Genomic DNA, 17,671 nt, shown 5'->3' on the forward strand with positions numbered 1-17,671 from the left:
ATACTTAATAACAATAACATGTGACCCAAAGCACTTAATACCTTAACCCTTTCCTTCTAAGAACAACTTTAAAGTTTTTCCTATCATTTAAACCAGGGTATACACATGCATTCAGCTTGATTTGCCAGCAATATTCTCTCCAATCCAGTTTATCTTCTGCATCAAACCTATGATCAAAACTATTGACTTCATCAATTATTACAAATTTGAAGCATACCTTATTTTTTCTAACGAATGTTTTTGCTTAACGTGTTTTGCCAAGGCATTGCTTACATCCATCTTGTCTGCTGCTCTTATATGTTCATTCACTCGCATGTAGAATTCTCAAATGGTTCTTCCTTTATAAAATACTGGACATAATTCACACAGAGCCATGTATACCACATGTTTGGACATGCAATTATACAAATTATTCAACCTAATTTCAAAGCCTTTTTGTTGTCACTGCAAAATTCTTAACTTCTTTCATATATTGACATAGCTTACAACTGTTACATCTTTTCATACCCTCTTCCAACACGTCAGCCATACTTGAGCATAAATTCCTTTTCTTAAAAAAGTCTTTTAAACTCTTTCCTCTTTTAGAGACAAAGATAGGGTCTCCCCTATAACATTTTTAATTTTTTGAAAATTCATTAAGAACCTCCAATTATTCTTGATTATTCCTTTGATTTTACTTTCATCTACTGAATTGTCTAAAACACATGCTAAGGAAAAATCCTTTTCATTTTCTTTTGACTTGCTATTTACATTTGCTACCTTATGTTCCCTTACATTTTTTACTTCCATCCAGGAATTGTTAATGATGCCCTTGGGATACCCTCTTTCTTGAAATTTCCTTTTGAGTTTTTCACATTCTTTTTCAAAAAATACTGCCTCATCTGTTAAACTGCTTATTCAAGTGAATTGCCCCTTCACTATGTTTTTTTTTTCAGGCTAAACTTACGCATGCTATAGTACTGGAGATAGCTGTCACGTTGCACTTCCTTTTTATAAATCTTAACTTTTAAATCATTGTTAGATCTGTACACATTCAGGTCCAAAAAATTAATGTTGTCCTTCCTATAATTAAATGTCAGCCGAAGGTAACTTGTGGATTCATTCACATGTTTAATAAAATCTAAGAGTTCTTTTTCGGAACCCTCCCAATTAAAAAACAAATCATTAATAAAATGTCTGTACATGATGATATGTTTTGCAAAAACTGACTCTAAAATAACTTCTTTTTCTCAGTTCATCAGGACTATATTTGCATAGCTGGGGGCCATAGCAGCTCCCATAGCTACACCATTTTTCTGTCTGTATATTTCATCGTTATACTCAAAACAATTATATGATAAAATAGCATCGGACATTTCTGTGAACAATCTCACTTGTCTAGTATTAAACCTGAAGTACAAAGCTCCCTATTCACCATTTCCAACCCTTCTACATTTGGTATGACTGTATATAATGAGGCAATATCTGCTGTAATCAACCACATGGAATCATCTATTTTCACATTCTTCACTAAACTTTTAAATTCAAAGGACTCTTTAACATAAGATTTACTTTGTACGACCAACTTCTGTAAATATTTATCTACAAAGATGGCTAGAGGTTCCATCTTCCTGCCTTGACTGGCTACTACTGGTCTAAAATCAGGGCAATTCAGGTTTTTATGGATTTTAGGAAGTCCAAAAAACTTTCCAGTTTGGGTTTTTCTACTCTAAAAAACTCCACTGTTTCTTTGTCAATCAAATTATCTAAAAACCATTCTTCTATACAAGCATCAGCAACTCCATATGCCTTTTTAACAGATGCCCATGTTGTTATTTGGTAAAACGTATAATTTAGCATAAAGGTAATTTTTTTCTACATAAAATGTCATATTAAGCACCACAACTGCACTGCCTTTATCTGCTTTTGTAATATACAGCTTAGTGTCATTTTTTTTAACTCAAACAATGCATTTCTTTCTTCTTTCTTTAAATTATAAAATACAGGATCACTTATGTCATACAATAATTTTCTCACATCATTTTCACATGTTACCAAAAAAACTTTCAATTCTGGCCTAAGAATTGGATTAAACATGCTAGGTTTTCTAAATAATGCTTTTTTCCTGAACCTTATTAGAGTTGTTACAGTCATACCTCAACCTGGAAACATCAAAAATCTGGACAAGGCCCATGAAAAATAGGTATAAATCTGTATGCTGATTAACATACAATTTGCATACATAATTACATAACCCCGCCTACTCTAATGGAATTGTGGGATACCAACTTTCAAATGCAAACTGAAGAACAGACAATCAAAATATGGCACCAGAGTTCCCCTGCAGCCATTCCAGTGTCCCATTACCTGGCTATTTTTCCCCATTTACCATAAAGACTAATGTGTGCATGCATACTGCTTTACTTCTACAATTATTTGGATTTTATTTTTACATTTTATAGCACATTGCACAAACACTAATGGATATCTGCTAAACAAAGCAATACTGTCTCACAATGAAAATAGACTTGGCATTAAAACTTCTCTGCCCTTGAAACTTATTCATTGAAACAGCATTGAAATCCACACCACATCAAAGAAAATGCATCTGGTGGCCAGTGGTAGATAAAGATTACCTTTGGGCTGTTTTCAAATCACAGACCCCTTGCACACAAAACAAGAAACATACATGCGTTCTTTGATACACCTTTCTGACTTTAAATTATATTTCTTGTATAATACAGCACACTTGTTAGACTTAAGTTAGAGCGCATTTTAAATTTATTGCTTGAACATTTTTCCAGTAGGCAATGAAACAAAATGCATGAACTAATAATGACAAATCTGCCCAATTCAGAACATTTCCATCATAAAAGTCTATTTTTGGGGGGGCGGGGGCAAAAGGCCAAAAACCAGGGACACAGGAAGACTGAAACTTAAATGGCTATTATTTAGTGAATTCAGTTCTCATTTCTCACCATAGTTCTCAACCTCTTAGCACAAAAAACTGGACAAAACCAGTAAAGGGGGAATACAGAATTCAGTTCTCACTTCTCACCATAGCTCTCAACTCTTAGCCTGCGCTGTCCCATGAGGTAAGAAAATGTTTGCAGAAAGAGTGAACCATGCTTGAGTGGGGTCGCCAAGGTGATGGACATTTAGTATTCCAGGGACTGGGGCACTCGGGGGTGAACATGCTCTGATGTGCCCCACTCTAGTCCCAGCAATGGAAGTTGCAACTGAAGTATACAGGAGAGACAACAACCTAGTGCTAATTAGGTCAAAGGCAAGAAAATGCAACAGCATTTTAACTCAACTATCTAACTGGATAGATAACATGATATTAGGATAGACAACATGATATTAGATTAATAACTTAAAAGTACATTACATGAAAAGACACAGTCCTGCGGTATACTAAAACACAGAGCCACATCAAAAGGGTTTTTAAATGCATAGCCACATAAACCTTTAAGTAGTTTTTTTGCAGGCAGTGTACAGCTGATAATACCAAGCAATCTGCAGGGAAGTGACTTGTTATTAGAATGAGTTGTAAGTTTCCAGCAGAGTAGTACTGACTAAACTGGAATTATAGAAAAATAATACTGAGCTTAGCTGAGTAGTGGCACTTGTGAATCAGCAACAGACTGCTAGCAAATGAACTAATATATGCAGTGTAACCAGAGCTGCTTCACAGCAATTCTAGCAAACTATTAATTGCTATTTAAATGTGGAAGTAATTATAGTAAGGCATTTAAGTACCTTGATCTTTAGAGAAACTATGTCTGCCATTGAAGTCTGTATTTAAATTTAAACCATTACTGCATATTCTGAAATAATACCCTTTTCATTTATGAAGTATTGACATGACCACAAATGCAGGTGTGGGTTACATAGCTTTTATCAATTCCTGGTCAGAAATTTGCTGAAATGCCTAAAAATGCAGTGCTAATCTTTAAAAGACCACAGTTAATTTTAAATGGCCATAGAAAGTAACCATTCAAAAGTCTTTGTGGAGAGATAGTTCTCTGTCCATTTCTGCACTGGTGGACTTGTGGATGATCTCTACACTCCACCAAAAAAGTAATAATACTTTTTAATATTTTGGGGACATTCTCACCAGAACTCTACTAAAAAATGGGGACATGCCAGCTCAACATTCTTGGTCAATAAACATAAATAGATATATTTCAAACGAACAAAGAACGCCAAATAACAGCACCAAAAAACAAATAAATAATGTGAGTGCTTTCGTTTAAGTATTTTAAACTTCCTCAGACAAAAAACATCTATTACATCACTTCCTTTTATAACCTTCCCAGAAAATTCCAAAATCAAATTCAAATTGGAGCATGCTCAATAACCCAAAAATGGGAAATAGAATTTCTAAATACTAGATTCAAGGAATGCATGGACACAAAAATTACATATTAACTACAAGCCATAATATTACATTATATTATATAAAATTATAAAACTAATAACTTAAATCCTTCTTTTTATATAAATAATGAAATCACAAACTTTTCAAACTCTTAAAAATAATAATTTTATATATATCAAATATTTAATATTAAATAAAATATCACAATTAATATATTTTTATATAATAAATTATCGTATAATAATTATATTAGTATTTCATAGCTTCCTTCATAAATATTAAAAATTAATAAAATATTTAAAATTAAATGTTACATTAATCTTGGACCTTATTACGAGTTAATGCTTTTAATTTTAAAATTGGCCCTATAGAACTTATTTCATTTAAACCTGGTATAAAATCAGCTTGTAATTTTATTTGCCAGGTAAGTTCTTTTTCTTCCAAAATTAAGTTCCACGGGGTTCATTCATCTATTTCTACTTGATCTATTATCATATAATAAAATTTATGTTTATTATATTCATTTATATGTTTTGCTAGTGAGTTATTTAATTTTTTATTTTTTATGGCATACTCATGCTCATAAATTCTCTGAGTGAACATTCTCTCAAAGAAAAACAGGCATTACACCTTGCAATATAAACAACTGCTTTAGATTTACAGTTACATTTCTTTTTAATGTAATACGTGAAACTATCTCCTTCTTGAATTTTGAAGCACCATTTACATGCTTCACATCTATAGTTTCCACTCTTCACTTTTTTACCTATTCCTATGTTATTATTAGATTTTAATAAATCTTTAAAGCATTTCCCTTTTCTATAAACTATCTTTGGGGATTGACTAATATGTTTTTTACATTGGGTATCTCCAGCTAAGATTTCCCAATTATTATAAAAAACCTCTTTTACCATTTGGTAATCTTGTGAAAAAGTGATAACTAAAGCTTTTGGAAATTCTTCCAATCTAGAACTCTTATTTTTACAAGATGTATCTAAACTTATAATAGTTTCTCTATCCTCAGTGCCACTTAAATCTACATTACTTACAACATCAGTGATAACTTCACTAACTTGCAAAATTGGTTTAAAATGACCATTTTCTCTTTTTTGGTTAACTTCTAAAATTAATTTGTCTATTAACCATATTGGATATTCCTTATTAATAAACATTCTCCTTAAATGTTCACATTCATTTAAAAAATCTGAATATTTTGTAATAATTCGCTCAGCTCTCACCAATTGACCTTTAATTACGGATCTTTTTTGGTGCTCAGGATGTGCACTAGTATAATGAAGGAAGCCGTTAGAATATGTTTTTTTCCTATAAATCAAGGAAATATACGCTTTTGCTTCATAATCTTTTATCAAATTGATATCTAAATAATTAATTTTATCTAAATTAATATTCCACGTAAATTTAAAAAAGTTTGTGGTTTCATTAATATAATTTAAAAATTAATTTAAAACATCAGTATTCTCTCTCCAAACTAAACAGATGTCATCCTGAAAACGATGATATGATTTGATAAAACTATAATATTTGCTATTAAATACAAAATTCTGTTACCAAAACATCATAACTAAGTTTGCATAAGTTCCCCCGCATGATGACCCCATAGCAATCCTTTTCTTTTGAATATAGTACTGGGTTATTGAGCATGCTCCAATTCGAATTTGATTTTGGCGCAATTTTCTGGGAAGGTTATAAAAGGAAGTGATGTAATAGATGTTTTTTGCCTGAAGAAGTTTAAAATACTTAAACAAAAGTGCTCACATTATTTATTTGTTTTTTGGTGCTGTTATTTGGCTTTCTTTGTTCGTTTGAAGTTTGTTTTCAGCTGTATAAGTTTGTGTTCGTTGTTAAATTATATTCATCATCTAGCTGGTGGCTTTTCGTTTACATTTATTCATCAGTTTGGTTGTTGTTCATTATAAATAGATATATTGGCAAACCAATATATCTAGTCCTAAATGATGCTCATCCTGAGCTTATGTGAGCGAACATGACAATAAGACGACTGCATTTTTACAGGAACTGCTCATAAATCTACTCGAGCTACATGCTGTAGTGATATAAACCTCAGCACAGCAATGAATAGAACATGCTGGAGGGTTAGATTCCCTTTGCAAAGATTTCCCTTGCTATGGAACAAGGTCCTGATCTACATAAGACAGAGCCCCTCACTATCTTTCTTCAAGAGGAACCTTGATGAGTGGATGGGTAACAGAAAGTTCACACCAGGGATCATACCAACAGCTCTTTTAGATAGGGGCCAAGGGTACTAGCTGCTAGATCAAGGGCCTAGGGAACTAACCAAAGGGGCGGTGAATACCGCACAATGTGGCTGGGCTAATATATGCCTTCGGGCAGATAGCCCAGTACCTACCTATGAACCTATGAAACTAGGAACACTGACAGCAACATTATGGCATGCAATACAAAACAAATGAGCCCTTAGCAAACACTTAGATCCTACTGCTTAAGCTACAGTTGAGCCATTTGGTATAAACTCCAGTTATTCTGACAGTCAATAACACCATGAACAAGCGAAAACCAGAGAATGAAAATTGGTTTGTAGCTACTACATTCAGGCATTAGCAAGCATTTTACCCCACTGCAGTGGGCCAGTGGCAACAAGAAGGAAAACCCAGTCTGCTTGGGCAGTCTCACCCCACACACACACACACACACACACACACACTTGCTCTGTAGTTAAAAGTGCATTTGTTCGGTTCAGTAACAGATGCGTGGCTTAATTCTTAATTTAAAAATCCATGGCTTAAAAGAAATACTCCTACATTCAGTAACAGATGCGCAGCTTAGAAATCAACACCACACCCTTAAGATAATTGCTCTTTTAGGTACCTTTTGTCTGGACCAGCTCAGCTCTGCAGTTAAATGTGCATTCGTTTGGTTCAGTAACAGTACGACTTCCATGGTTTAAAAGTAAAGAAATCATCCTGTGATGTGTGGCTTAGAAATCCTGTGTTCTGCCAAACGGTAGTCCTCCCAGTATTCAAACAGACACGTGGCTTAATTCTGACAGGCTGATGGAGCTGATGTCATCATGCACGTGATGACACCAGCTTTGAAAGCGTGAAATCTAAAAAAAAAGATTGAAAAATCAGAAATGAAGGGGTGCCACTCGAGAATCATGGCACCCCATTATTGGGACCCCAAAACTCGGTAAAAAACGAGTAATTCGGGACGGTTGAGAGGTCTGGTTACGGTCTTTAAATAAGCATTTTAAATTTAATTTTCTGACAAACTCTCAGTGTATTTATGGTATTTATCAAGTCAGCCCTAGCAGAAGGCACCAAAGTCAATCCCCTGCTTAATACCATAATATGGTGTTTGTTTAACACTACATTAGATAAATTAATAATTTTAAATAAATCAGTCACAGTACCTTGGTTCAATGGTTGTAATTGTTGTTTCACTTCATTTCTTTGTGATTCTTTTTGCCCTGAAATCCCTCATAATTTTTTTTCCAGAAGAAATTTCCTTTTGTTGATTGATTCCCCCCTTGTTGTTGTGGTTTCTGGGCTGCTGCTTGAGCCCACAATTTCATACCTGTCCCTCCATCTTGATATATATCCACCTTTTGAAAATTTCCTTTGTTGGACTTGGTGCTAGTATTTCTATAATAATTATTTCCCTGTCTTTCTTTTGTGAATTGTTTTCCTCTGTTTTCAGTCACATAATCTACTGACTCCACTTCAGAACTCATTCTCCTGCATTTGGTGTGCTATTCTGCCTAGCAACATCGTTGTCGCTTCCCACTTCATTCTCTTCATTAGTTTGAATGGCAGCAAATTCAGGACACTCGTTGCTATTGTTTAAGAAACAGTTCACCCCTTCTTCATAATCCTTTCTGTTTCTTGCAATTTTTTTTCATTTGCATTAACAATTCCTGTATGGAAGTAAGAAATGTAAGGGAACATATGGTAACAAATGTAAATAGCAAGTCAAAAGAAAATAAAAAGGATTTTTCCTTAACGTGTTTTAGACAATTCAGAAGAAAATCAAATGAATAATCAAGAATTACTGGAGATTCTTAATGAATTTTCAAGACATTAAAAATGTTATAGGGGAAACCCTATCTTTGTCTCTAAAAGAGGAAAGAGTTTAAAAGACTTTTTTAAGAAAAGGAATTTATGCTCAAGTATGCCTGATGTTTTGGAAGTGGGGATGAAAAGATATAACAGTTGTAAGTTATGTCAATATATGAAAGAAGTTAAGAATTTTGTAGTGACAACAAGAAACTTTGAAATTGGGTTGAATAATTTGTATAATTGCAGGTCCAAATATGTGGTATACATGGCTCTGTGTGAATTTCCAGCATTTTATAAAGGAAGAACCATTAGAGAATTCTACATGCGAGTGAATGAACATATAAGAGCAGCAGACAAGATGGATGTAAGCAATGCCTTGGCAAAACATTTTAAGCAAAAACATTTGTTAGAAAAAATAAGGCATGCTTCAAATTTGTAATAATTGATGAAGTCAATGGTTTTGATCATAGGTTTGATGCAGGAGATGAACTGGATTGGAGAGAATATTGCTGGCAAATCAGGCTGAATGCATGTGTATACCCTGGTTTAAATGATAGGGAAAACTTTAAAGTTGCTCTCAGAAGGAAATGGTTAAGGCATTAAGTGCTTTGAGTCACATGTTATTGTTATTAAGTATTTAAATAAGTGTGTTCAGTATACAACTTGGTCTGAAGAAGTTCCATGAAGGGAATGAAAGCGCTTTCCAGTTGGATATTTATTTATTTATTTATTTTACATTTGCTTACTGGGGGGGGTCCGACTGGATAGAGCAGTCTATTTTCAGCAAAGGCCTGAGGAGAAAAGCTCCAGAACAATTGCTAACACACTATATGTAAGATATTTACATGAGCATTGTGGTTTACACATACAGTTATAAAATATAGCAGATAATAACATGATTGCATAAAATATTTACATAAGCATAGTGGTTTAGACATACAATTAAAAGTATAGTAGGTAGTAGCATATGATTGTTGTTCATACAGTATGTTTAGTAGAGATAATCTTGAAGATGTACTGAAGATAAGACAAGAAAGGAAAAACTAAAAAAAAATACTAGCCAGATAATCTTGAAGATATAATGAAGATAAGAGAAGAAAGGAAAAACTAAAAATACTAGCCAGTTCCTCAAAGGAGGAGGACATAGACAAGTTCATTTGAGGTTCATTGACATTTTAAGGGAAAGCTTTTCAACTTAGTCTAGGGGAGAGTTAGTGGGTGTAGATGGGACAGTGGGCAGTAGGTGGTAGTAAGTTGGTAAGTAACATGATAATATATAGTGCATGTGTTGGAGTTTTAAAGAGGTTGGATAGTGGGTAGGGGAAAGGAGTTAGAATATGTCAGCCAGGTGCTAGGCAGTTACAAGTAACATGTGATAACATATAGTGCATCTGTGGGAGTTTTAAAGAGGAGGTTGGATAGTGGGTAGGGGAAAGGAGTTAGAATATGTCAGCCAGGTACTAGGCAGTTACAAGTAACGTGTGATAATATATAGTACATTGTGGGAGTTTTAAAGAGGTTGGATAGTGGGTAGGGGAAAGGAGTTAGAATATGTCAGCCAGGTGCTAGGCAGTTACAAGTAACATGTGATAACATATAGTGCATCTGTGGGAGTTTTAAAGAGGAGGTTGGATAGTGGGTAGGGGAAAGGAGTTAGAATATGTCAGCCAGGTACTAGGCAGTTACAAATGTGATAATATATAGTACATTGTGGGAGTTTTAAAGAGGTTGGATAGTGGGTAGGGGAAAGGAGTTAGGATATGTCAGCCAGGTACTAGGCAGTTGCATGTCCAGGAGTTGTTTAGGTGGTATATAAGCTGTTTTGAAGATGGTTTTGTTAGGTTGTATACTAATTTGTAGTGATAAGGAGTTCCAAGTCTTGGCAATATTGCTAGAATACAGGGAGTCACCAGAGCTGTAGTGGCTTTTGGAGATTGCAATTAGTGTCTTGTTAGTGGATCTGTTCCCAGTTATTGGAGTAGTGGATGATCAGGTCTTGTAAGGCTGGAGTTTTGTCAGGTTAGTACAGTATTTGGTGAGCTAGAAGAAGTTGATTTAGAGCTAAGGTGTTAGGGAGTTCAAGCTGGGAAAGCTGTTTTAGTGCCTGATAGTGGTGGGTGCGGTATGAGGATTTTGTGGCAAATTTTGCTATTTTGTTGTAGCATACTGATAGGTTGTTTAAATCACTCTTGTTTAGATTAATTAGGACAGGAGAAGCATACAGTAAGGTAGAGAGAAGATGGGTACGAGCTATGGTAACTTTACTGTTGCTGGTTAGGAAGTTTTTACATCTTTAAAGAGTGCCTAGTTTTTTGTTGATTTTGGTTATTGTATGAGCTATGTGTTTGTCAAATGTCATATTATTGTCAATAATGACCCCTAGTAATTTAGTTTGTGTGATGGGGGAGATAGGGGTATTATTTAATGCAGAAATAGAGAATGAGGGAGTAGGTGCTGCTGCTTTGGAAGGATAAAAGAGCATAAATTGGGTCTTTTTAGGATTTAGCATTAGCTGGGTGTTTGTTAGCCAGGTTTCGATGGATGTAAAGGCTTCTTCGGCCTTGATGTGAAGTTGGAGGGTGAGAGCAGAGCAGATTAATGTGGCATCGTCAGCGTATTGAACCAGGTTTGCTAGAGGGGTGAGTTTGTGAAGATTATTTGTAAATATAGTGAAATGTTGGGGGTCCTTGGATTAATCCTTGGGGTACTCCTAGTTTTACAGGAAGTGGGGGGAAAGGAAGTTTTTCCACTGAACAGCTTGTTGGCATTGGGAGAGATAGTCTTGAAACCATAATAGAGTGGGGGTAGTTATTTTTAATTCTGAGAGTGATGTTAGAAGTTTTGTATGGGATACTGTATCAAACACCTTTCATAAGTCAAGGACAACTGCAGACACTAGTAGGCTGTTATTGCATTGTATATTTACTAGGTTACTAAAATGGATGAGTGCAGTGGTAGTGCTATGGTTGGGGCAGAACCCATGTTGAGCTTTGGCAAGAAGATTGTTGGAGAGATGTGTTAGGATCTGGGTATGGATACCTTTTACCAGTATTTTAGCCAGTGGGGAAAGTATAGCTAGAGGGCGGTAGTTTCTTAGGTCAGTGGAGGTGCTCCCTTTATGTATTGGTATAATGTAGGAAATTTTCCAGAGAAGTGACACATTTTGTTCTGAGATTGATCTGATAATGAAGAACAAGAACATTAATAATTGATCTGATAATGATTATAGAGATTGGGTAGGAAATGGCTTTGACGGCTATTTGTAGGAATTTGGTAGGTAGTTTGTCTACTGCTAGGGTAGTGGGTTTAAGTTTGGTTGGGCGTCTATACATGGTGCAAGTTGGTACAGGTTGAAGGCTGAAGGAGTTGGCATTATTTGTTGGGTTATATAGCAGAGTGGGGTTTGAGGAAGGAAGGTCTGTTGACAGCTTTTGTATAGAGTTGGTAAAAAACTCATTGAATTGGGTAGCTGTGTTTATAGATGTGGTGTCTAAGTTTGGATGAGGAGTTGGTGATTTGCCTGGTTGGAGAATACTGTTTATAGTGGCCCAGAACTTTTGCGGGTTGGTATTGTACTTAGTTTGAATTTCACTATAGTATTTTTGTTTGTCTAATCTGATTTGTTTTTTTTAGTGTTTTTCTCATTTCTAAGAATGTTTGCCCATTAGGAGTAGTTTTGTTTTTGTGCCAGGTGTCCCATGCTTTGTCCCTTTGTTTCATAAGTTGCCTAGTGCTCTTGGTAAGCCATGGGGCATAGATGGTTTTAGTGCAGATCTGTTTTGGTGGGGCAAGTTGGTTGAGAATGTCTAAGAAGATAGTGTTGAAATACTCAACTGCATCATCTAAAGGAAGTGTTAAAAGAGGGGACCAGTTAGAGTGTTTAAGGGGTGTATTAAGGTCGTCAGCCCTGAAGTTTTTAGTGTATCTGATGTGTTTAAGAGAGCTAGCTCTAGTGAGTTTGGTTTGGTCTCTGATGAAGAAGTTTGGGAGGTGGTCACTAAGAGTGTTGGGTAGTGTACCAAAATTATGGGTGGAAGATGGGCGATTGGTGAGCATCCAGTTTAGTACTGATTCATTTTGAGGTTTTGTGTACCCTAGTAGAGGATTGTATAAGCTGTGAGAAGCTGTAAATGTTAATATGATTTGAGGGGTGGGGTGATATACACTTTGAACTACACTGGGGCCCACAATTGAACCCTGCAGCATAACATAGGTTAGGTAATAGGAAGAGGAAGTATGAACTTCTGACAATACTCCCTGAGTTCATTCAGATAGGTAGGAGACAAACCTATGGCAGACTGCTACTGTGATACTATAGTTATATCGAAGACAGTATGTCAGGATCCATTTTCCACTGTGTGAAATGCTAATGACAGATCCAACAAGACCAAACCTCAGTATTGGTGCTGATCTCTCTCTGTCAGTAGATGACTGAAGGGCCTGGGAAGGGGTGTTTCTATACTACGTCTACGCAAACAACTGGATTGGAAAAGATCACTGATGTTATTACTCCAGCTGCATGTGTACCATTTTCTCAAAAAAAAAAAAAAAAAAGCTTACTAATTAATGGGAGGTTTGAAATGTCACTGAAGATCTAACCCAGGAATGGGCAAACTACGGCCGGGCCCATGCTGAATTAACCATTAAACGCTTTGCCCGCCAAACTTGAAAAAATTTAATAAATTAACCTTGTTAATGTTTATTTCCCCTGCAATTCTGATGTTCCTCACTTTATGGCAGATATCTAGATATATTGGCTTTGTTGAGTCTTGAAGCGGATTACTCCACCTTACCTTGCACTTTTTGCACTTTACCCTTACACCCCCTATCTGAATGGAGAAGAAAAGGAAAAGAAAAGAAGTGGAAGGAAGTTCAAATAGTGTTCACAAAATAATTATTTAACTAAAATTTTTTTCATGCTGTTTGCCTGATATGTCATTTTATGAAAGAAACTTCAAGAAACTGTAAAAATATTATTACCCACGGTCACTTTGCCCACTCTAAACAAAAGAATTATGCTAGCTAAGCTGCAACAAAAAGAGCGATGGAAGCTGCTGCTGAGAAGATGGCAGCTAATTTGAGTTTTCGCTAGTCAAAGTTCACCGATCAAAAGGCCATTTTGCAGTCAAGTCAAAAAGGCCCAATTAGCAAAGGCTCTTGAAACAGGGCTTATTTTTTAACCACTAGAGACAGGAGTTTTTAAAGAATCTATTTAAGACAGACCAAAGACAATTGTGCCGGAGACCAAAGACAAATTTGAGACAATCGACATCACCGTGGGACAGTGACTCACGTATGGAACCTAATAGAGATAAAACAAAAGGCGGGATTTATTCACTTTTATTCTTTTAGCACTGGATGAGCAACGATTTCAAAAATACTGTTTAGCTGAGAATTTTTTAGACAGTCCAAATTTTTACAACTTTGAATCAAGCGAGAGGAACAAAGGACGGGAGAGTCTTTTTTTGGACAATGGTGGGAGAGGACTTCAGCTTAAACAAGGAAGCTGACACATCACTTTCTGCGAATTTCGAGAGCTATCCTTGTTCACAGGGCCTGGAGTCAACATGTTAACACATCAACAAAAAGTGAAGAGAAAAAAATTTGGCAAAAGTGAGGAGAATCAGAATAAAGTGAAGAATCAAAACCCAGACCAGGCCTCCACTTCATGTCATGAATCCAATCACATGAATCATCTGTAACATCTGAAAAGGGTACTTCATTACGCCAGAATCATGTGCTGAATCCAACTTCAATGACAGCGCAACTTCTTCACAGCACCCTCAGGACCGCTGATCACTCCGAAACTATGGTGTTTCAACCTGGAAAAGCTGGTTCAGGAGTGCGTGTTTTGAGGGAGAGTTTGGGCAGAAGTGTTTCTGAGCTGAGACTGGGAAGCTTCAAAGAGAATTTTGAGCTGTTTTGGAGGACGGTGGGAAGACTGATGACATCCTGAGCTTGGATGAACAAGCGTTGGAGCTGCCTTTGAATTTATGGTGAGGAACACTTTCCTTGAATGAGTTGCGCACAAAAACTGCAGGGGCAGATTTTTGTTCAACATGTTCACAAATGTAAAAGCCTAAAAACCATTACACATTTTATTCTCCAGGGCAAGCATTGAAAGAAAAAGTTCTTCACTTTTTAGAAACCTGCTGACCGCACTGAGAGGCAGGAGCAAAAGTAAAGAAATACAGTGAGTCACTGGATGCAAAATCTCGAAATTCTCGGTTTTTGGATTTGTCGAAAACATCTCCGTCACGTCACTCCTGCCTTAGGGAGCTTCTCAGTCACGAAACCTGCTGAAACAGCTCTTCGCCAGCTCTGACCCTTGAAACGACCTTCAGTCCGACCCTGATGCTGCTTGCCCTTCAGCTCTCTGAGCTTTCCTGAAAGAAGCCTTTCACTCTATATGTTCACTTCTATGCCGCTTTAAAGTGAACATTGCTTGATGTTACAATTGTTTGGCGTCCTGAGAATCACCAGAACAGTTAACAGACAGAATTAACAGAAACATGACTCAGATCCAGATCAACAAAAACAGACCTCATTAAATGATGCTCCCTGAGAAATGTTACATAAAAACTAACTAAATGCATTGAAAAAAACACATTGAAGATCTTCGTTCTTAAAATAAAAAAAAACAACGCATGCGTGGATAAATAAAATTGTGGTATCCTTGTATTTAACACAACTTTGGTGTCCTTGCACTGGTCATTGTTGACTTTTTTTGAGGGGAAACAAATTGAATAAATTGACATAAGTTAACATCTGAGAAATAAATTGAATTTTGAAAAAGACAGTCAAAACAGTCAGAATAGGATATGTTATGGAATAGAACCTATTTTGAAGTCAAATCTTTTCAGATGAAGAATTTTTTCACTTTCATTGTTTTTAAAATTTTTTGGTTCTGTTTTTTTTTCAATGTGTTTTTTTCCTTTATTGAGTGTTTTTTTCATCAGCATTTCATTTTCATTTTTCTGTCATGCCCTTGTTTTTTTGTTTTTTTTTTTTTCATTGATGTGTAAATAAACCATTTATGTTCTGATCTAACCCATCCTCTTCAAAGGGGTGGCGTGACCAAGGTCTTCTTCAAATGTTTTTATTTATTCCATGTGTTTTCCAGGGTAGAGCATGGATTACAGCATGACCAATTACAGACTCAGCCTATGGTATGTCAAAAAGAGCAACAATATAATTAATTATAAAGTAAACTCTACAGAGGAAAATGAGGAATACAAACAAATTCAGTCAACTAATGATACTATGTACATATTCACATAAGGTAAACTTCATTTTACATCAAGCATTGTGAGAACATAGGTGTCAGTGTGTGAGCAATAGTATGGAGGGGAAGCATTAGTGGGATTAATAGACTTGAGAAGATGTTAGGATGTGAGGAACAGCATGGAGACAGTGAATTAACAGATTAAGTGATACATTCTGCAGTCTGGCATTTGAATTTGTTTTGATATACTAGAAATTGTTTGAGTTGAGGCCTGAAATTTTGATAGTTGGTAGTCTCTATGAGATGTGGAGGAAGAGACTGACATAGTTTTGGAGCAAGTATGAAGAAGCTGTTGTCTAAACAATGGTAGTTTAGTTGATGGTGTTTAGAAAATGGGGACAGATCTGGCATGACTTCTTAGGCTGTATGCTGTGATGAACTTCATAGGAAGTGATGAACAGGTGTCTTCATTAAGATATTTGAAGGGCGGTGAGCTGAGAAAGAGAATGCTTCTTTCAGGCACTTGGAGATAATTTGCTTTGGATAATGTGAGGCAATGATTTTTGTTTCATGGTAAGGTGGTGATAAATCAGTATATTTTATTAGTTAGAGTTTACAATGTTGTTGTGCTGTTGTGGGAGGTAGTGGTGAGCAAGGTAAGCCATTTTCAAATTCAGCAAGCAGAATGCATTTGCCTATTCCTGCCCTAGCTGGGAAGAGAGGAACTGAGAAAGCTTGCGGGCCCAAAATAGCAGGTAGTTCATTTTGGATCTAAGCTTTTGTGTGTGTTCTTGATAGTTTAGAAATTAAGTCAGAAGCTGAGGTACCTGAATGAGATAGTTGTTTCTACAAGGTTGTTTTTCTGGTTTGTGATAATGAGAGTACTGGAGGGTATTACAAATATTTCTTTAGTCCCGAAGAACATTTTTTGAGAAGATTGGAGTGGAATCATTCCAGATGTTTAGTTGTAGCAGGCCTGTTTGCAGTTGAGTTTGGATGACATGATGTGTAGGGTTAGAACTATAAATGACTATGTCATCAGTGTATACGAGGAGTTGCAGTTTAGCTAGGTAAAGAGGTATCACCCCTGTGGTACACATTAGTGAGTATAGGCAGTGTCAGAGAGGGGACAGTCTTCACTGCAAATGATTTGCTGTACAGGAAGTTGCTGAACCATTTGGAGGTTTTGGGGCTTATGCCAGCGTCCAGTGGGTAGGTTAGTAGAAGTGAGTGGTCCACTGTAGCAAAGGTGGGGGTTAGGTCAATAAACACTGCTCCAGTTAGGTTGTCTTTGTCCATGTTAGTGAAAATGTCACTGGTTAGGATCCATAGAGATGTCAGAGTGCTCCTTCCTGCCCCAAATCCATGTTGCTTATTGAAAAGCAAGTGGCTTTCTTTCAGATAAGTGGATCATTGGTCATAAATGAGTTTTTCCATAATTTTATCGAGAGTGGAGAGTATGGATACGGGCCAAAGTGATTACTGGAAAATGGTTTAGTGTCTTTAGGCACTGGTTTAACATAGGCTAATTTCCAGATTGAGGGCATACTGTTAGCAGTGAGGTAAAGGTTATATATGTGTTTTAGAGGGGTGACCTTGTAGTCTTTGCAGTGATAAAGAAACCATGGATATAGGTGTCAGAGCCTGTAAATGAGTCAAGTTGGATTTGTTCCACTAATAGGATGATTTGCTTAGGTATTATTTTAGAGAAGTGAAAAGGTGGAAAGTATTCATGGAGGTCTGGGTGTGTTTCAGTGGATGTAAAAGGATTGTGGGGGGAGGGCAGATTGGGTTGGAGAATTCATTGAGAAAGTCAACTGGTGATTATCAATTTTGGCAAAAGTTTTGCCTGTCTTTTAGCTATTATAGACATAAACACTTTATAATCATGATTTAAAATTGAAATGGACGTATATGAAGCTGGGTCTGATGTGCCTTTGCTGTCTTTAAGTATTAGAGCCAACACAGCTTTCTTCCAGAATGATGGTGCTTTTAAAATGCTGTTAAATAAAACCTTCCAGATCT

The sequence above is a fragment of the Protopterus annectens genome, chromosome 2.part0, assembly GCF_019279795.1.
Source record: "Protopterus annectens isolate FY-2018-M chromosome 2.part0, PAN1.0, whole genome shotgun sequence".
In the NCBI taxonomy this organism is placed as follows: Eukaryota; Metazoa; Chordata; order Ceratodontiformes; family Protopteridae; genus Protopterus; species Protopterus annectens.